The 23513-nt window shown below is 39.2% G+C and overlaps 1 non-coding gene and 1 pseudogene across 1 annotated transcript; both read right to left on the minus strand.

Annotated features, from left to right (window-relative positions):
• Positions 1-23513, minus strand: part of LOC117162415 (very long chain fatty acid elongase 6 pseudogene) — an 87791-nt pseudogene that overhangs the window by 23660 nt on the left and 40618 nt on the right.
• Positions 19004-19110, minus strand: LOC143304161 (U6 spliceosomal RNA). Its single transcript, XR_013060867.1, has one exon. It is a non-coding gene; the product is annotated as a U6 spliceosomal RNA (small nuclear RNA).

Genomic DNA, 23513 nt, shown 5'->3' on the forward strand with positions numbered 1-23513 from the left:
TAAAATATGTAAATATATAATGAAAAAATAAAATGATGCTCCGTTTATATGAATTAATCGAATTAATCATCCTGAGTTTATATCTTTTATAATATTTGAAATTCTATTAAATGCAATATTGATATTTGGACAGTAATGTATTGATAGAAATAATCCTGAGATAATTTGAATTATTAAAAATATTCCAAGTATTGATCAAAAATTTCATAAGTAATTAATATTAATTGTTGTAGGTAAATTAATAAATGATATAGGTGTTACGACCGTTCGCGGAGAGACGCGGTCGCTAGGAGAACGCGTCAGCGAGAGGGGTAAATTCTCGCTACGATCATGTTAATCGACGCCGCGAAATAGTCGTTCCCCTGTTTCGTTTAGGATAACAGAGGTGGTTTAATGAATGTAACACTGTATTAACAGGTTAACATAGAACAATATATTTTACAATAATCTGATGAAGATGTTACAGAAATTTGATTCGACTTTGATCTCTAGATAAATTCGTTTGCTATTGGTCTGATATGTCGAAGTGTCGCGTTTGACTCGTCAGAAGGAACTGCACGCCCTTCGATTATTTTCGTCTTTTCTGGAAGGCGACCCCCACTACGTTCGGATCACGCCACATTCTTTTACGCGAGGTAAAATAACGGCCACGAGTCGACGTTTCTGGAGGTCGCCCTGCTTAATGAACTATGCGCTTGCCACTACAATGTTTGTTTGCCGGGCAGCCGCGACGATCCGTCTGCGACGTTGTAGGACCGCGAGCGACGGTTATAAAATACAGCCTGTGGTAAGCCTCGTGGCGTAACACATATCAAAACCAAGCCAACCAATAAACGAAGAACAGGAATGCTCAGCTACAAACGAAGTTGATATGGAGACAATACCAAACAATGAAGAGACCAATACCAATAACGAATTAACCCAACAGGATGAAGGCTGGAAGGTGGCAAGTTGTAACAAGAAACGAAAAATAACAGGAAATCCAGATACAGAAAAGCAGCGATGGCTGCAAGAATTACCATTAAGAAACTCCTTCAGCTCACTAACGGAAGAAATAGACGACGACCTAACAACCAAAAACCCAACATAATCAACACACACTACAAAACCATATAGTTGGGAAGGAAAACTACACAAGAAAACAAACCAAATTAGAACAAGTAAAAATACAAACAAACACCCCAGAAAATTATAGGAAAGTGATACAAGAACTAAAAGAAAAAAACGCTATGTATCACACGTGCCAGCTCAAACCGGAAAGCTACGAAATAGTTATGAGGATTACATCCAAAAACTAACATAAAAAAAACTAAGTGACGAATTAGCAAAAATTGGCCACCAAACAAGAGCAATAAACAATATGACAAGATACGATACGAAACAACCATTACCATTATTCTTAATAGAACTGGAACCTAGAACTAACAACAAGGAAACCTACGAAATCAAAAGAATTCTAAATACGATAGTAACAGTGGAACCACCACGCCACAAAAATGATATACCACAATGCATGCGGTGTCAACAATACGGTCATACTAAAAATTATTGTAACAGAAGCCCGGCATGTGTTAAATGTGCAAACAATCATTTAACAACACACTGTCCATACGTAGGGAAAATAAATGAAGTAAAATGTTACAACTGTAATGGAAACCACCCAGCCAGCTATAAAGGATGTGAAATCAGGAAACAATTACAACGTAAAGTGTTTCCACCACTTCGCAATAGATCAATCAATAACTACCAACCACAACAAAGTATAACGGATAATTAAGCAACATTGAAAGCACAAAATGAACTAAAAGTTATAAACAGAAACACAGATCCCCAAGGAAACCGAAGCTACGCGCAAGTAACCCAAAACATTAGACAAGCAATGCCCACAAACAAACAGAATCAAATCAACAGCACCGAAGATGATACAGAAATCAAAGAAATGCTCAAACAATCCATTAAAGGTACGGAGATATTAAGAAAAATGGTAAGTGAGCTAAACGCAATACTAAGGCAACAAGTACAACAAACAACAGTCATGTTACAACTACTCACAAACTTGCTAAGTAAAAAATAAAAATAGACATGCATAAAATAGCAGCCTGGAACTCTAACGAACTACAACAAAGGGCCCTAGAAACTAAAACATTCCTGTATTACAATAATATCTACATACTACCCGTATCGGAAACACACTTCATTATAAAAAGCTATATAAAAATACCGCACTACACCATATACGACACCAAGCATCACTTAGGGAAAGCACACGGAGGGATGGCAGTAGTAATAAAACACGACATTAGACATCACTGTTACGTCGCGTAACACTCTACCTAGCCCAGGCCACACACCGCGGGCAAGATGGCAACCAGATGTCTTCGGATACTCACTGCGTACCCTCAATAGTCTCAAGTATCTTCCATAAATCTCAGGAATTTCCTAGTAGAGGTCCTTCAAACCAAACAAACGTCAGCATTTCTAAAGACCATTATCTACCACGGCTTGACAAGGGAAAGTTAGTTTTTCTCACGTATGATGCAACTTTCCTCCCACTAACCATTTTCTCTCGCGGGCGGTTAAGACCCTTCGTTTAACCAATTAACAACGAAGCCTATTTCCCTCACTCTCTTAACTAAACTCGTCACCAACAAATCCGATGGTCCCGTGCGCTAGACACACCCATCCTTAGCTTTCCTCCGACACAGCATCGTCTCCCAAGACAGTACTGATTTTACATCCTTCGAACGGTCAACATCCTTTAACCGGGTATACACACCCGTAGATCAGTCACTCATTCATCTAGTACATACGCACCAGCGTAACTGCCTTCGTTATAAGTTGTTGGAATAAACGGTGAAATATAACTTACTCTACTGTGTCATATTCATTTAACCACCTCTGTTATCTTAACCGAAACAGGGGAACGACTACTTCGCGGCGTCGATTCACCGAATCGTAGCGAGAATTTACGCCTCTCGCTGACGCGTTTTCCTCGCGACCGCGTCTCTCCGCGAACGGTCGTAACAATCACCTACACAACAAAGTAAGAAAGGAATATACCCAAGCAACCAGCGTTACAGTACGAATTAGCAGCAACCACTTCCAGTTGTCAACAGTATATGTACCACCGCGATACAAAATGACAACACAAATGTGGGAAGAGTACTTTCAACACTTAGGTGACAAGTATATCGCAGCGGGAGACTACAATGCACAGCACACGCTATGGGGATCAAGAATTACCACACCTCGAGGTAGAACTCTGGAAAAATACATTAGAAATAACAACCTCAATATATTATCCACAGGAAGACCGACACATTTGCCGACAGACCTGAGCAAAATTCCTGACCTACTCGATCTTGCAGTTACAAAGAGACTAAACGCAAATAAACTAAAAAAAAAACACCCAGGCTCGAGCTTAGCTCCGATCATACACGCATAATAATTGCATACAGATACAAACTAATACTTTATAGCAATCCAGAGACACTATGCAATAAAACCACCAAATGGCAAACTTTTAAAGAAATAATCGAGAGCAAAACCAACTGCAACATCCCATTGGAAACACCCGAATGCATCGAACAGGGAGTAAAAACATTGACAGAAACTATCCAAGAAGCAACATGGGCAAACACTATACCTGACCCAACTGTTAATTCGATCAATCGCGGGGAGACGTAGTCGCGAGGAGAGACGTCAACGGGAGTCGTAAATTCCGGTTACGATTATAACAATCGACACCACGAATTGATCGATCCCCTGATTTCCGTTGAGATAATAGGGGTGATTGAGTTTGTATAACACTGTGATTCACAGAATTATAAATTATATATTTCCAACACTTAGATTACACTGTTGAGCATAGATAAATAGATAATTACTTATCGCACGAAGATAAGATAGATATGTACGTTAGAGCAGGGCTCTTATAATTGGATTTAGTGTATTAGTGGACGTAGCACTATAATATATGTCGGAGATGAAAGAACACCGGAGTCTGTAATTGAACAATTGTACTTATTCAATTCGATTGTAATTGTTCGAGAGTTGTGATAATGAGCTTGGGCTCGAGGCGACAGTCAGTCGCCGAACGTAGCCGCGGTCACGGGATGAACGCTTTGCCTAGCAAAGGTATGGAGTAATTCTATAGCTCTCCTTAAAGGAAATATTCGTGGCGACATGCGACAGTAAACATTCCATCGGTTTCTGTCCCGTGGCTCGCCACACGCAGACCCTATTCTTCGAGTAAGATGATTGCCAGATGTCGATGCGTCTCCGCAGTACATGTTCGGCTAGCCCAAGGGCCCGTTATAAATCTTAAGGTTTAGTTAACTAAAGTCTTTCAAACAGACAAACAGTCTTTGTCCCAACTACGGGAAGATAGGGGAGACATATTTTTCAACGAGCGGCGTCTCCCACTAGCAACTTTCTCTCAAGGGCAACTAGCATCTTATTCTAACCACCGATATGGAGATTGACCAATTAGCAGCAACGCCAATTTCCCTTACTTTCTGAACGAAGGCTTTTCTCGACGAATCCGATGATCTCGTGTCCTTAGACACACCCCGTGATAGTTTTCCTCTGTGGCATCATCGGAACGGGAAAGGCATTCTTTCTGGCGACCTCATCAAGAGTAAAGTCTTTACAATCAGCAACTATTCAGACTTAGATTTCGTGAGAACGTTCATCTATCATCCCGTTGACCGCGGATTCGTTATCGAACCTGAGATCATTGTCACTAGTGCCGCAAGCGCTTAATTGCCGTGTTTGAACCTGTGTTACCCATACTTGTGTTAATAAACCGTAATGTTACTATACCGCGACAATGGCTAATTTCAATGAGGAATCATCTAACGCTCCCAACCCCATCCTCGACGTTTCTCTGACATATAAAAAAAGGCGAATGAACAATAGCCCGTTCGTATACTTTATTCACAAGGCGAAGTTATACTTCAATAGCAAAATACAGACTGACTTACTGACTAAAGGACTGGGATCTTTACCTCCTCACTATGATTCACATATCTCACGGGTGGGAATCCGGCTACTGTCTATTCTCACTGCTGTCGCATGACCAGGTGTTATATGCATATCCTGAGATAGATCATGGGAGTTGTGGTGTCTTCACAAGAGATATCCTGCTTTCTCCCATGGGTTATTTACATTTTCCATTTCTGCTGCTATATTTTTATTGATTGTAGTATAATTCGACACTACGTTTGATGTACGGTACAAGGGGAAATGAGAACATTTTCAATATTATATGTTTTACGAGTTTATATTTTTTAAATGTTATATTTTATAAATTATATACATTCAGAAAAGATATGAAAGTTATAGAAGGAAATCTAAATAGAATCTTGTCATATTTTTTATTGATTACTATTAAAGTATTTTGAAAGCAATATGATAACATACAGCTCTACACAATATTTTATTGTTTTACTTCTCACTAAATTTTGCAAGTAAACCAATTAATCAATCAAAGTAGGACTACATATACATTGCAAATAACTGTAACGTCCTAAAAATTACAAAATTCATTAATAGATATTGAAACATGGTAACATAATCCTTAAAAAGATCTGTAAAATATAACACAAGGGTGAGCAGAGAGCAATCGCCGGTATCAACGAATGCCAAAGGATATGCCAAAATAGTAGGTCTTATTAAACAATCTTTTATTAAACGATCAACGTTTTTTGCAACGATGTAAACATTTGAAACATTCATCCAACACTGAAACACTGGATATTACTCGCCTCTCGCCGTAGAGGAAAATTATAGAAACTACGAAAGTACGTATGCAGTGTAGGAAGTATTGAAGAAAGGATGTATTTAGTGATGGAAAATAATTTGACTCCAATGCGTTAGATGAGCGACATTGTAGAGTATCCACGAAGTTCCTAAGAATCATGTAGTACTTAACGATTATTGAGATAAAAGGAAAGAAGAAGAAAAGTGGAAAGATTAGAAATGATATACTTGTGTTGCGAACTTTGAGACGGAAACGGAAAGAAGATGCGCATGATACGTTTAGAATATGCACATGTTGAGTAGTGGAGAAATGACACTTATAGCTATATAGAAGGAGAAAAATAATAACGGATAGATTCCTTCGTTCGTGCACTTAAATCAGGTGACCATGTGGTTAGTATGAATTTCTGTAATGACGTCATTGGAAGAAATGGAGTTAATTATTCCTGCGCGATATAAAACGCAGCATACACCAACCTCCTAATTATGGAAATTTTCATCACTTTATAGACGAATATATTAGTATGATTCAACAGTTGACGGTAAACCTCCGAACGGGACGGACCCCTCAGCCTAAAAAGGGACAGCAGGCTTAGGCCCTAAAAGAAAAAGCGACAAAGAGTGAAAAATACTGCAGTGACATCATCGTGATATAAATTAAAAAAAAAGAAAAAAAATAAGACAAAATAAAAGTATATAAAAAAATGGAAGTTACCGAGAATGATGCAAAAAGCAAGGCAACGAAACCCACCTTAGAACTAACAAGAAAACCCACCACAAGAAAACTAAATCCGCAAAAAGCGGCGAAGGAAATCAACATCTTAAGACTGTCCGCGCAAAAGACGCGTAAACTCAACCCCCAACCAAACCTAGATGCCAGAACCAAAGGATTAGAAAAAATACTAAAAAACACAAAACAAGAGTTCCCCTCCGCCCAGGACGAAAGTACCAAAGAAGACAGAAACATGAGACCCGTAAAAGCTGCCTTGCCCCCAGCGATCGCAACACATAACCGATTCAGCTTGCTAGAATCAGAACCACACCTACAGTCACAGCCGGGACCAGCAAACTACCCAACGCCAAACACAACGCTAGAGCGAATTAAACAAAAAAACCAAATACTACGCGACAAAATGGGAAAACACAATACCCCACAAGACACGCTGCAGAGGAGCGCACGAAAGCCCCATCCACTACAAGAGAATACAAACCGCCGCCTATCAACATAACGTTACAAGACCCTAAGGACACAGTAACGCTCATAGAGAAAGTAGCCAAGATCAACCAGTTTTATATCAAAAGGATACACTGGGGTAAGCATGCTCTCTACCTCCGAAATCTATCCGATTTCCACACAGCAAAAGAAACGCTTCGGGCAGCCAACACAACCTTCTACACGTATACACCCAAAGCAGAGAAACACCACAGATACTTGCTAAAAGGCTTAGACAATAGCTACACCGAAATGGAAATACTCACGGACCTACAAGCCTTGCAAATAGACGACGTAAAATTCACAAAAGACACACGATTCACGACAAAAAGATCAAGGGAGATCAATATATTGCTCCCAATTTACATAATACAAGTATCCCCCGACAGCAACATAAGCAAACTCCTAAGAATAAACCATTTTAACTACTACAAAATAAAATGGGAAAAAATAATAAAAAAAAATAACGATATAACCCAATGCCACAAATGCCAGCGACTAGGTCACACAGCACAAAACTGTAACCTAAACTACCGCTGTGTAAAATGCACCGAGCCCCACGGCCCAGGCGAATGCAAAATCAAAAAAGAAGAAGCAGTAACCAAGGAGAAAATATTCTGCGTTAACTGCAAAAACTACGGAAACCTCGCCTCTTACAAGGGGTGTCCAAAACTCGTGGAGCTGCGCAAAAAGCTAGCTGAAAAACAGAAAAAAGACAAGGAAACAAAGATAAAACGAATTGCCCAAATAAGCCGTAAATACGTCCCAGAAATAAAGTTCTCTGACGTAGTGAAACAACAAACAAAATTAAATCAAATAATCGAAAACACATCACAATTAACAAACTTAGATCCGCGCTCAAGCCAAAGCTCAATTACAATCGATAACTCCCCCCATCTAAACATTATAAACGTTATTGAAGACTTTAAAAAAGGTATTCTCCAAGCGTTAAAAGAACAACAAATGGAATTAAATGAAATAAAAAATACACTATCAACGCACGAAGAAAGGTTCGACGCCATCTTCAGCACTTTCAATAGTACAGATGAAGAATAACCAGAATCCACTGAACCAACAATTACAGCAAAAAACACATAAATTTAACCTAAAGCATCTGAAAATAATTGCAATAAATGCTAACTCTTTAATTTCAAACCAAAAAAGATACAGTATGCTAACCCTAATAAATAAAGAAACCCCCGATATGGTACTCATCTCAGAAACAAAACTAAACAAAAGACACAATGTACACTTCAAAAACTACTCCATGATAAGACACGACAGACCGAACGCCAGCCAAGGAAGAAGAACAGCGATCCTCATAAAAAAACCCTATAAAATACAAAACAATTCTAATTGACAAAATAACAAGTTTCAAAACCTTAGAAACAACGATCATAAAAATAAAAATAAGCAATAAGGAAAATTTATTCATCACTGCAGCCTACGCAACCAACGGAAACCAGAAAGAATTTAACTACGAATTCAATAATCTTTTCGAACTCTTACAGCTCAACAAACCGGAAAACTACTATATAATAGCAGGAGACCTTAACGCAAAACATACAAGCTGGAAAAACGAAATAAACAACACGAGAGGCAACTTCATTAGAAACTGGCTAGACAATAAAAGCATCCATTACAAAACAAACTTGTACAGTTCCGAGCTACCCTCTTACCCAAAAGGGCGCTCATACCTGGACATATGCCTAGCAGATGCGCGACTAAAATTTTAAAACCTACGTCCAAATAACACCCTCAAAACCTTAGCCTATGACAGTGACCATAACGCCCTAATATTTCACGTAAGCAAGGAAACATCTGACCTCCTAACACTCGAAACACAGACCGAGATACCCAGGTACAACTACAAAAAGACAGACTGGAAAAAGTTCCAAAACATACTCGAACAAAACTGCGACCTAAAGATCTGCAACAACGTCAACCTAACAAACAGACAAATCGACGCATTCATAGACGAAATAGAAAAACATACACAAACCGCTCTCCAAAAATCTGTGCCTGTTGGAATACAACGATATCAGTCGCATGAGGATAGAGTGTTTGATCATACGGATTCTTCCGTTCGTTGCCCAGCGCCAGCCCCACTAGCGTGCGTTCGTGAGATGCACCACGGCAGTTAGCACGTGCATGCTTTTATAAAAAACGCCGGAAGAAACGCGAGGATATGGATGGAACATTCTAGATGGGCACGTCAAGAAGCTACTAGAAGGTTCTGTGCCACATGTGACGCCACACAGACACCCACACAAGTCACACTCATTACTGCATAGAGAGTGGGGTTCTAAACCTTTTCAAGGGCCATGGATCACTAAGCCAGTCTGTAAATAACTAGCCAACTGTCTACATTCCAGAACACACACACTTATAATTCCTGTAATAATTGTTTAATAAATATCACATTGTATTATTTCAACAGAAACATTGTGTCTTCCACAGATTATTAATCCTAATTCCAAGATTAAATTCTAACAGTGCCAAACATAAAACATAAAAACTCATGCGAGCCCTATATCAACAACAAAATAAAAGAGCTACATTGAGACAAAAGCTACATAATCTGCAAGATAAACAACATAAAACTTAACTATTCTTACGACAAAAGAGAAGAATTAGAATTCCTAAAGTACCTACTATACAAAATAAAAGCGCAAATGAAACAAGAATTCGCAAATTCTATAAACCATTACTGGACAAACAAAATAAAAAACATCTCCAAAAATGACTCAGCAAACATGTTCCCACAAATAAATCAAATCTTTAGACCAAAAGAACAAAACCCCATCCCACCTCTCAAATTGCCCCCAGAAAATGCCTCCCTCATCCAAGAAGCAGGTATAACGATACACAACACCATCAAAGACACCGAGGGTACCTTCATAATATCTAAAACAATAGAAAAACTAGACATTATCGGCACCCACTTTTCCAAAATACATACACAAAACGAACACATGGGCCGAGAAAAACTAAACAGAATTATCATCGCCGAAACAAACAAACTCAAAAATGAAATGGAACAAGACAAAACGCTAAACAAAACAGTCTGCACATTCTCAAACGAAAACACCGCAGACAACCCCAAACAACCAGATCCAGAAATAAACTACTTCACAAATTACAATCAACTAAACACAATCTTCTCCAAACTAAACAACAAAAAATCCTCCGACTTCGACGGTATCCCAAACATTTTACTCAAGCGTCTACCGAACAAAATAAAATGGTACTACGCAGTACCCTTCAACAATGCTCTAAACAACACATATTTCCCCATAAAATGGAAAAAAGCCAAATTGATAGCTATAACAAAAAAAGATAAAGACGGCTCATCACCCGCAAACCTACGACCCATAAGTCTCCTCCCCAACATAAACAAAGTATTTGAAATAATCATAAATAACCCCCTAACCTCCTTCTGCACAAAAAATGACATAATCCCAGAAAATCAATTTGGCTTCAGGCACAACCACTCTACAATCCACGCAATAAACAAACTTACGTCGGACATCTGCTGGGCCCTAAACGCAAAACAGCGAGTAGCCGCCTGCTTAACAGACCTCGAAAAAGCTTTTGACACAGTCTGGATCCCAGGTCTCATATACAAATTGATCAAGATAAACCTTCCTAAACACCTAATTAAAATAGTCTGGGACATGATCACGAGCAGAACATTCGTAATGACCGAAGGTGCAAACACATCAAGCAAAGAATTGTCCATAACAAACGGTCTGCAACAAGGTACAGTAAATTCCCCGCTACTTTTCAGTATTTACAATAGTGACTTACTGAACCTCTTTAATCTCAATACATCCACCCACAAACGCTCCATAGCCTTCGCAGATGACCTAATCATCTACGTAACAGGCCGCAAAACGAAGACAATAAAAACTGAACTGCAAGAACTCTTCGAAAAAATAAACGACTATTACCACGCATGGAAACTAAAAATCAACACAAGCAAATGCGAAACCATGCTGTTCGGACCCAAGTTAAGTGAAATCGGCCCAACAGAAAGAGAACACCGCAGAGAATTCCAAGTAAGAGAAAAAGCAAAAAAAGGGGCACTCATACCACACAAAAACTGCGTAAAATACTTAGGAATAAACATAGACGACAAATTAAACTACAAGCAGCACACCGAAACCCAACTTGCTAAGGCCAATAAAGCATTCTGGCGAATAAAAAGACTATTTTACTTCAAACATCTCGACAGCAAAGTGAAAATACTATGCTACCAAGCACTAATCAGACCAATCATTACCTACGGCAGCCCAATCTGGTACAACATATCAGCCTCCCAGATGGAAAAAATCCGCATATTCGAAAGAAAATGCATCAGGGCTTGCCTGAGCACATACAGATCCGAACACAGCGGATTCAAAAAATATGTAAAAAACAAAACAATATACGACCTAGCCAACATTCACCGCATCGACTGCCACATCCTAAAGCTAATAAGAAACCACTTCGCGCAAGCAGCAAAAATAAAAGAAAACAGCTTAGTTTTCAGCTGCCTATTTCCTAACAACGCATATTACAAAAACACTCTGAAACAGGCCACATCCCCCCAGAAGCCTTCCTATACCTAGACGAAAAAAACTACCTCCAGGACCAAAACAACATCCCAATAATATATCACATAAAAAGAAAAACAGGGATCAAAACCATACTCTACGAAGAAAACATAAATGGACAGACCGCTGACCCGAGATGGAGATACAACATTGCCCTCCCCCGGAAAGACACCAAAGACAAACACAGAAGAAACACAAAAAAATACTGGTGGATACAGAACCCATAACAAAGTAAGAGAGAACATTAAACCGACAGAACTCAATTCTGACACCGCATAACACAGGTGTAAAATGTAAACACTGTAAATATTTGTAAATATTTGTAAATATTAGTAAATAATCCTATTTGTCCCCCCCCCCCCCCACCCGCACCATCCCTCTCATCCCACCCTTCCCCAAAGTTACACAGCACCCAAAAAGCAAACTACCGAAGCGTCCTGTTTTGCGACCAAGTTTTTCAGGACAGAAAAAAAAATAAAAAAAAAGCTCCGCTCCCCAGAGGCTTAAAGCCAAAAACCGCATCATACAACAAAAAATGTAAAGCGCCGACACATAATACAGCATGGCTACGTCGTACCGCCGCGTATCGGTACCTTTGCCTAACATACCATTACAAAAATTCATGTTTATTGTGAATATATGCACTTAAAATCTGTATTTTCTGGGCCCAATAAACTCCTTTTAAAAAAAAGGCCTAAAAAAAATATTTGTATGATTTGAATGTACAACCGTCTCTAAAGAAATTGCATGTAGAATTTTAGCATGTTTCTCTTGGCATAAAAATTGTGCAATATGATCAAGCAACAGTGATATAAAATAATATCACGTTGCAGTTTATCTGAACGAAAAAACGAAATATTTACTTGTGTAATATTCACAAATAAAACTATGCAATTACCAGAGATATCGCAATCGATCGAAAATGTTGCACGATTCAAAACAGTTTCTTAAAAAAAGTTGAAAGAAGTGTTGGTTTATTAGATCATGTGAAACAAGAAAGTATTCACATAATGACAACTCCGAGGCTCTACTTCCTAGGATTATAGGATTTGGAGGTGCAGCTCTACCCCAGAAATGCTTGTAGAGCCTCTTCACCTACATTGCCTCTGGCGGTTGCCTGCCTGGTTCTAAGTAAGCCAAGTCATTGTTAACAATTACATCGGCCAACATCCTTGGACACATTTTAAAGATCTCCTGACAGCATGCGTTGACCCAAGATGACGGCATGCAGATAGGTTGTGTTCGCGTCGCTTCGTACACTGTCCGTGTGTACAAACAGAACGCCACGAATGTAATCCAGATGTCTTCACGTGGGCAGACGCCACCCGCCACCCGCCACCCGCCACCCGCCACGAATGCAAGCATGGTTTTGCAACCCTTGAAAACGCAAAAGCCTGAAAAAGGGGCAGAGTGGTCAACCCCTAAAGATACTAATATAAGCGCTACACCGATAAAGCAAAACAGCCCAGAAATCAAGAAGCGGTCTGATGAAGAGAAGGAGGATACTAAAGAAGAATCGCGGCCAATACCCGACATAAGGGAACGAGCTAGCGATATGGAAAAGAGGGTCCTACCATTCTGCCACGACCCGAGCAACAAAGTTAACAAGGGCAAACCGCAACGATAATGCGTTACTTTAAGGATATGAGAGGATTTGTGGAGAATCTCCTGCTCCACAACTGTCATCTAGCCGGAAGGCTAGAACAAGCTAAAAGCTAAGAATAAGGAAACTGCGATATTAAGCGCTGTGAGTAAGTCGTTGGAAGCCAGCAAGCGGCTTAAAACGGCCGTTAAGAAAACAACGAAGGCCGAGCCAAAACAGCTCTCGTACGCGGAAAAAGTGAAGATGGTCAGCAATAAAGCGGACAAATGGCGGTAAAACCACCGAGAAATGTGGTTATAATCCGGTCGGAAGTTGAGGATGGTGAAATAAGAAGCAGCGGAGAAGCGCGCGACGCGCTATTCACGCTAGTAATCCCCCGTAAAGGGGGAATACAAGTCACAGCAGTTGAAAAAAAAATAAGCGACACCGGCCTAATCGTGGAAACGACGAAGGACTGAAGCCGGAAGGACTGAAAGCGTTCACAGAGGATGTACAGAATACACACATAACGTACGGACATTCGGAGAAAAAATGAAATAGTCAGATGACTCATGCGGAAAATCGTTCTTCACATAAGTGGATGAATATCTGAAAAATATTCGAAATTCGAACATCTTACACATGTTCGCACATTTATCGAGAAGTGAGTTGTGTATTATACAATTTTTCTAGATGTATATGTTTTTTTGTCACATAAATGTTATTAGGCCAGTTGCTGAACAAGAGCATAAAGATTCATCACTTTGAGCAGAGGCATATGCTTGTACGAGTTTAAAATAATCTTCTTACCATTGAAATCTATCCATAGTTACGCTATAAATTATAATACAATTTGTATATTGTATTTGTATTCAACAGTACATCTCAACTGAACAAATGTATTGCGTAACAACTATTTATCACTAAAGCGAAGATGTCTAACCCAATCGAATTTTATTGTCAATGTTAGTATTATTTTAGAAATGATATAAATAGTAAAAATGAAAAGGAAACAACTTTTAATTCTCTGATAATTTAATAACAGGAGCATCTAACGCTCCTTTTCTCTCGATCTGTTTCGCAATAATTTTATTCACTAATTTTTCGAGAGCTTCAAATATGATCTCACTGCGCTCAAGACTGTCAATAGACAACGTGCAGAGAAAACTTTGGTGCCTCATCTGTGAAATGCTGTCAAAAAGGCTTTAAGTGAAAACATACATACATGTCTGTATGAAAACTGCAACTGCTCATGAATTCAATTTCGACTCGGATTTGAGAATCCTATAAGATATCATTTTAAACTATACTAAATATATAGAGTACGCTGTCCCGCGTATCCTGAAGATATCTTTAAAATGACGGTCCTACCAAATTAAATTCAGACTGTTTTCTGAAACTGCTTAATCAAATGATGCATTGATTTATTTTTATAGTAGTAAATCTGGGCATCAGAAATTTGCTCCGTCCATTTGAAAGTCCATCGAACTCGGTCTATTTATCACCGTTACGAAACATATATACTGTAGTAGGAACATTCCTAACACGATAATGCTTAGAGGAAAGCACGCCAGAATCGCTGTCTTTCAAATCCATTCAATGAATAAGAGACGAATGAAGATGCGTATTATAGTTATATGCAAGTATCCGTAAAGTGGTGTGAGACGTTCGAACAGGTTTGTTCGATGAAAATCAGCTACATACTCTGTTCCGGGTGAAGAAATGAGCCGCAAGTGGAAAAGGGTGAAAAGGGAAGGGGAAATAAGGAGAATACAAAGAGTTGATGAATGTAAGGAATGGAAGCTGAATCTCAAAATAAAGAACAAGAAAAAACAAGCTACTTACGATAACACGATTGCTAGTCATTTGTTCTCGATGACGATTGCCTATACCACCGCCCTTGTTGAATATTTTAGCAGTTCTAGTATATTTGAGCATATTATATTTATATTTCGATGCACACTACCTCTTCGACCATTTATTTCCGTGATTATGACTGAGGAACAAACAGAAGATACTTATCGTAAATGAAATTTAAGCAAGAAGGAACTTTTTGCGATGTTAACTCCAAATGAGAAAATATGTATATATCAGTATGGATCATGACCTGCCTATTTTTACATTAAATGTTTTGAAAAGTTGTATTTCAAAGCATGGCATGGTTTTCGTCGAAGGAAATCGTTTCGTGGAAGGAAATAGTTTCAAATAGTGAAAGAGCAAAATTATATACTCTGAAAGAATAATATAATTTAACATGAAAATATTAAACAACTGAGTACATCGAAATATAATAGATATTTTATAAGGGAAGTAAAAATATAGGTAAATAAATATAAGTAAAAAAGTATAAGAAATCATTTATTTTTTCTAAAATATATTTTGTATGGCGCGTGCTATCATTTTGTTATCTCAAATTTATCTTCTATTTATATTTCTTTACATAATTTTCACAATATATTTATGAATTAGATGTATTTTCATAACCTACTACTAGCGTTCTACTAGCGAGTTTTCGCATGCTCAATGAGATATGTAGTATAGGAAGTGCATAAATATATATTTTTTATGTATCTTCAAACACGAACTAGAATATCGAGCATGTTATCATTTTCCTGTGGATTGTAAAATGATCAACCGTGGTTGATAAATTAACAAATTGTAAAAATTTGTCGATTTGTAGTACGAGTGCGGAGTGCGAGTAGTAACGATAGTGAACACACAATTGAATACCCAAACGACAAACTCCTGAGCTTTATACTTATTTTTACGTGGGTCCAAACTTTATCGATTCGATATAGGCTCCGACCGCTCTGGGTTATTTAAAATATATGTCGGGTTAAGATGGGAATTTTGGGCGCGTGACAACTCTTCGCGTGGACTAGCCAATGTATGTCCCATTGTATCGGCACCTCCGAGGTAACCTCACACGTGGCTAGGCCCGCTCTCGAGGCCGCATGCCGCCACAATCACACTTCTCGGAAAACCCATACAACCACTCGTCAGACCTCCGTTAGGCAAAACGTTTATCTCGTGACCGTGGCTACGTTCGGCGACCAATTGTCACCTCGAAGCCAATCTCGCTATCACTAATTTTAAACAATTACAGCTATAATAAAATCTAGGCTAAAGTACTAGAGGATGTTCCGAAAATTTCCAAGGAAAGGCTTCGGCTTTCCTTTCATCTCCGACATATAGGTAGAGAAATAGGAAAGGATAGGGGAAGACGTTTGGATATAGTGGATTTGAAGTACAATTTCATTCGCAAAATATAGCGAACCAAGAAAGAACCGTGGAAAGATTTGGACATTTGTGCGCTTCATGTGACGCTGGAGAGAAGAAAAGAAAAAAGAAACGAGAGGGAAGAGACCAAAAGAATGAAAAATAAAACCTTTCTTCACAAAAGACAGAAAAGATTCACTATGCATATTATTCGCTGCGTCTTATCGTTATCCACGTACGCACGCACGCACGCACGCGCATTCACGGTTTCACCTTATACACTTGTTGTGTACTATCGTATCATTTTACCGACCAGTAGCGGTTGAAAATCCTATGTACTGTCTACCTCTCACTCGGTCGCAGATACATCGTTGAAGCCAGTTTAGACTCTAGCTCTGTTTAGACTCTAGGATATCGCGCGGGAATATACGCGCTTTTTCTCATACCTATAGAAATGTTAACTCAAATTTGGCGAAATTACTTATAATATTTATATTGATATTTATTTGATCTATTAGAATCGTTTTTAGATTAATATTTATATAATATTCCATAATCCATACAATGATTTTCTTCAAGCAAATAATAATTTAATATTTTTTTAAAAGTGTGATATCGTCCAAAACAATCGCTTCTGTGTAATGAAACATTGCAAAATTTACAGACAAAACATATTCTACTTCTTTTCTTTTTTAATTGTGCAAATTCTACATTGGGGTTTTGGGGCTTTTTTACTCCGACGACTAGACACTATGTTTATAAGTTTATGTTTTCCGAAATTTGATAGTCTTTGTGGGTGATCTAGTCTGGATGATCTGCTTGTCATATGTCTCATAAGTGTTTGCTGTACTAGATATTTCTTCGTCGTTTTCCTTTGATCCACAATCTTCTATCCACGAAATTATCACTTTTTGCAGGAAATTTTTTATATATATTCTTATTCTATGGCCCATAATCATTCCCGTTGGGGCCCCGGGAGCATCTCCTTTCGTCCCCTCGTAGTGGTGATCCCCACCGCTTGCCCTTCACCGTCGTTACTTCTGAGGTAATGGGCGTGATAGGTATTGAAGGAACACTCGAATATGTTTAACAATAAATATTTATTAACAAAATATATTCGGTGAGTATACTTGACGTAAAACTCGCGGTTATTAATTTCGGTTCGTGGTTCGCGGTTCGCGATTACAAGTTCGAACTCGGGTAGATTCGGGTAGATACGATTCGATATGCGCTACGAGTTCGGACGATGATTGCCTGAGATGTCGAGCAACTCGGATCAGTGATTGCTGCCAACTATCAACTATCAATTCGGACAGGCGTCTCGCGACTGACTTTCCGTCACGATGATGCTGGATAGGAAAAACTATGATGGGGTGTGTCTAAGGATACGAGATCATCGGATTCGTTTAGGAAAGCGTTGGTTCGGAAAGTGAGGGAAGTGGACGTCGTCGTTAATTGGCTAAATTTTGAGTTGGTGGTTGGAAAAGGATACTAACCATCCTTGAGAGAAAGATGCTAGTAGGAAGCGTCGTACGTGAGAAAAGCAGATTTCCCGTATCTTCCTGTAGTTGGCGGTAGGTATAGGGGTTGTTAAGACAAAGACCATTTGTCCCTTTGGAGGACCTTAGCTAAATTAATCCTAAGATTTGTAGCAGGTCCTTAGGTTAACTGAAAATATTCTGTAATAATGTATAGGCATCTGACAATCATCTTGTCCGAAGAATAGGGTCTTTGTGTAACGAGCCATGGGACAGAAACCGTTGGAAAGTTTGCTGTCGAGTGTCGCTACACTTCCTTCTGTTACTGCCCTCTTAGTACACATTCCTTGGTCAGCCGTTCCACCGTCTTCTGGAGACGACTGACCTCACTCTCCAGAAAGCGCACCCTCCTCCGCAGATATGCGCTGTCCGCGTGTTCATGTCCGTGAATCGGTTAGCTGTCCTTCTCGGTCCCTTCTCTTTCCTCCGATTCCGTCTTTATATCCTCTTTCCGCACGTCGTCGTCGCCAACGGCACTGTCGCGGATGCAGAGACGACAGAGATCGGCGATTGTTGAGGCGACGGCGGAGGTGGTGACCACGTGCGCCGTTGGAGTTCAGCGTTAGACGCTCTCGCCCTCCGTGAGGCCAACCATGACCGGGTAATTTTCCGGTATGATCGCTTGCCGAGCGCGTTCACAACGGTCGTAGAGGAAGGACACGATGACATTTCGTCGTCGAATCTCACCCTGCCGCCGCCACAGTACCGCGAAAGCAGCCCATCCGACGAAGATCCCGGGCCGCTGATAGTTACATCCGGACCCTCTGACCTTCCCCGAGACTCCTCTGGTTGCACGTCCTCTTCACCAGACGCATGAACACGCCCGGGGGCCTGATGGTCCACCCCCGGACGGCCACGATTGCTCGATGGCGACGCAGCGGGGCTCGCTTTACAACCCGCGGCTGCACCGGTACTGAGGTATCTTTTCCCTGCGCCGTAAACGTTACTGCCTTTCTTGTCTGCCATATCCATCCTCTGCAAAATTCTCTGCACCGGATCTGCAAACTGGCGGGTGCCAAAGGCACCGACGAACCACTTTCCCAGGGCATAGTCCTACGCCCTGAAAACCCATACCCGCCTCGTGTTCCCCGAAAGTGTGGATCGCTTCACGATTTTGCGTGTCATACTTGCGCAGGGGTCATGCTAATCTTCTATGTATCGTTCCAATTTTAGTATATGTAATGCCGAAGCAAGTACTCCCCAATTTCTACCTGATGGAACAATAACCATAAGGAATGTCTCGATTTGAAGGTGTTTTAGGCCACTTAACGGCTTTAGCGGTAAATCCAGAAGCCTCGTTTTATGACCGTTCCTTAGGATTATTGCGACCCGTATAATTATATGTCGGAGATGAAAGGAAAACCGGAGCCTTCCCTTTGCAACTTTTGGGAACGTTTTCTAATGCTTTAGCCTAGATTTTATCATAGCTGTAATTAAGCAATTGTTGTCATTTGTAATTGTTTGATATTTGTGATTGCGAAAGTGGGTTCGAGGTGACAACTGGTCGCCGAACGTAGCCACGGTCACGGGATAAACGTTTTGCCTGACGAAGGTGTGGATCGGTTATATTGTTCTCCCTAGAAATCACATAGAATTGTACTTTGGAGATGTCGATATAATGGGACACACGTTGTATTAGGAATCAAACTCCAGACAGAAACTGCCTAGCAACGGCGTTTGGATCTTTCTCGATGCTTCCAAAGAGTATACAACAAACTTTTGACAGAAACTGCCTAGCAAAGGCGATTGGAACCTTCTCGATGCCTCCAGCGAGCATATAACAAACAAATGCAGTCGTATAGCGAAAAAGATTTTCATCAGATATTCATTCGTGTGATCGCCTTGGAAAGTGATACATCGAGCGATTTACCGAGTGTCTCAGCAATCGTATCTTTTGTATTTAAAATTATTCTACGCATAGTAAAGAGTTATCCCGTTGACCGTGGATTCGTTTGAACCCAGGAACATTGTTAGTAGCGTTAATTAAATTCATTATTCGTAAAATCTATTAATCGTTAATCTCATTATTCGTGAAATTTATTATTCGTAAGACATATTATTTGTTCCCCTTATTATTCGTTAAACTTATTATTCTTTAATCTAATCATTAGTTAAACTTATCGTTTGTTAATCTTATCATTCATTAAACTCATTATTCATAATATTTTGTAAAATCTTGTATATTCGCGTAAATATAATCTCTGTTTCGTAAAACAATGGCTAATTCAAACGAAGAATCGTTACGCGCCTTAAATTCTAATGATAACCCGACATATATATGCACAGTTGATGGACACCTCGACCGTAGAGAGTCACCGGACGTAACATATTCCATACTTCTAACAAAATATGGTGGTTTCCATAAAATGCATGTTAACATCTTGAAAGTTTTATTGTTTGGAGTGATGGAGTTAGACCTTTATATTTTTTAGTTGTTTCACATACTCACAATTTGTTTTTCAGAAGTGTTTTATCCATATCGATATTGTTATAGTAGTTATTGTGATAAATATGTTGCCATATGTTCTTGTAAGGTTCAGTAATCCTTAGAACAGTGTCTTCTAATTTTCTTCTTTCAACAATATACACGTAAAAGTTGCATACGTAAGAGCATCCTGTAAGAGCTTCACATAGCACTCTTACAAGTGTTCCATATTTTGGAATTTTTAATCGAAATAAATTTTAATCGAAAGTCTGCTCCTCTAGAGAATCATACACTCATCCAACTACAATTGTTGTTAAGCTGAGGTTTCGTTTTCTTGGTTGTCTTGTGTTACGTTTTGTTTGGCTCGTTTTGGTTGTGTTGCCGTTAATTTTTGAACTAAGATTAAATTGTAGTGTTGTCTGTTATTTAATGCGATTGACAATTAAACTCCACGTTTCGGCTAACCTGCTACGCGCAGGAGTACTGGCACGGGAGAGGATCAAAGTTGGTGAAAATAAATGTTCGCTTAATCCTATTATATTATTAGACAAATATTCTTCACAAAAAAATGTTTATTCATATTTTAATTGGATATTGGCAGAATTCTCGTTGAAATTTCAAATACTCGAAGTTACTCGAATCGTTCGCAATACGTTTTCACTCTTATTAATTACAAGATTTTAATTTGATAGATTTGCAATAATTTACAAATTGACAAATGCAAACACGTCGATTAACAAGACTAACAAGAACTGGGGAACTGAGGAACTCTGAACTAAGGAATTACCTCTCTCTCTTCTATGTTGCTACGCTTATTTATATGTCGGAGATGAAAGAACACCGGAGCCTTTGGAATTTTGGATAATCCCGCAACATTGTAACCTAGAGTCTACTATAGCTGTAATTGAACAATTGTAGTTATTCAATCCGATTGTAATTGTTCGAGAGTTGTGATAATGAGCTTGGGCTCGAGACGACAGTCAGTCGCCGAACGTAGCCGCGGTCACGGGATGAACGCTTTGTCTAACAAAGGCATGGAATAATTCTATAGCTCTCCTTAAAAAGGAAATAGTTGTAACACTCGACAGTAAACATTCCAACGGTTTCTGTCCCGTGGCTCGCCACACGCAGACCCTATTCTTCGAGTAAGATGATTGCCAGATGTCGATGCGTCTCCGCAGTACATGTTCGGCTAGCCCGAGGGCCCGTTATAAATCTTAAGGTTTAGTTAACTAAGTCCTTCAAACAGACAAACAGTCTTTGTCCCAACTACGGGAAGATAGGGGAGACATATTTTTCAACGAGCGGCGTCTCCCACTAGCAACTTTCCCTCGAAGGCGGCTAGCATCTTTTTCTAACCACCGATATGGAGATTGACCAATTAGCAGCAACGTCAATTTCCCTTACTTTCTGAACGAAGGCTTTTCTCGACGAATCCGATGATCTCGTATCCTTAGACACACCCCATTATAGTTTTCCTCTGTGGCATCATCGGGACGGGAAAGGCATTCTCGTTCGCGATCTCACTGATGAAAGGAGTAACCCTTTACGACCAGCGAATATCACGCATCCGACTTAGATTTTGTGAGTACGTTCATCTATCATCCCGCCGACCGCGGATTCGTTATTGAACCTAGGATCATTGTCATTAGTTTCTCAAGTGCCTAACTACCACGGTTACTTGTCCGGCTCTATAATAATCGTATTTGCACTAGTCAATGTCTTCTCTATTGCATAACGACAACGTGTAACCCAAACGAAGATTCGTTTCACGCCCCTAACCCTAATTCTAATGTCCGCTCCGACATATATATAAGATTTATAAAATGAATGCTCGGTAAAATGTCTGTGATAAATAATACCAATTAAAATGGAAAAATTTTTAATTGCATTGCTTCGACTATACATATACATATACTTAATGTGACTTACTTTGTATGAGAAAAATTCTGTTTGTCAATTCGATATCGAAAGCTAATAATGCTAACATACGATGAAACGATAACAGAAGAATCCGAATATTCAGAACTTTTCACGATATATGTTAAATAATATTATGAAATAAATTAAATAATTACCCCGCATTGCTTCCAGCGTACGTGTTCACGATTCTCGGCGAAACCGAATATGGCAGCAGGAAATCAACCAATCACAACTTCGGAAGAAAGTAAAGCGCGGGAAGAAATCGCGGCATCCAGCTTCCTGCGAATCTATTCTCGATCTCGATGTAAGCAGTAATCTTTCGATAATCGTTTTGCAAAATGGCGTGCCTTAAACGAAGTGTATAGTAAAATTCGTATTTGAGAGACGCATAAATAAACGATATCAGGCTATTTCCCGCGAGAAATTCACGTTCGGTTGCAACATAACATGTCACGTATGTATTTTCGTCGAAAACTGATTTCGAGGGACGTGTATATGTACGTATCAAGTTACTTGGCGAAAGTTCAACGACAGACTGTGACTTTAAAACAGTAAGTATGTAAGCCTATGTTTGTTGTCCGAGAATTGGAAGAATCTGTCATGTTTTGTTTACGTCGGCTGTAATGGAGTGGTGTTTTTGTCTTGTGGTAACTGAATGTCTCAAACAACAAACTCGAGATTTCAATCGATCTTCGAAAAGAAGTCATACCCATTGGCCTTGGGTGAGTTGTGATTTCATTAACTTTTTAATTCATAATTGATAACATAAGGTTATTGTAAGACCGATGAAAATATGGATAGCAACCAATTGCAATTGAATATCTGGCCCGTCTTGCACTATTGAAATTTTGCAAGTCACTAAAGTTACCAGCATTAATATGTTCCCTTGCACAAGTTTGACGATAAAACAAATGAAATTTTACTAATTGCAAGTTATTTGATTATTCTATTTAACGAAAAATTATAAAATCATAAAATAGAATTCTATATAACCTGTAAATCGTAACTTGTCAATCTACTAGTACATATATTATAAATTGGTAAACTTTTGTGTGTGGGGGAGGGGGTGCTAGATGTAACACTGATGCGACATTTTGAAAAAATATTTAATTATAATCATGAAAGGCGTTATTGAAATATTGAATTTTTATTAATGTTCCTTGCAACTTCGAGTTTGCGTACTATATTTAAAATGTACATAAGATATAAAGTATATTGACAAGTAACAGTCACAAAATTGTTTCAAATGAGG

The sequence above is a fragment of the Bombus vancouverensis genome, unplaced genomic scaffold, assembly GCF_051014615.1.
Source record: "Bombus vancouverensis nearcticus unplaced genomic scaffold, iyBomVanc1_principal scaffold0024, whole genome shotgun sequence".
NCBI lineage: Eukaryota > Metazoa > Arthropoda > Insecta > Hymenoptera > Apidae > Bombus > Bombus vancouverensis.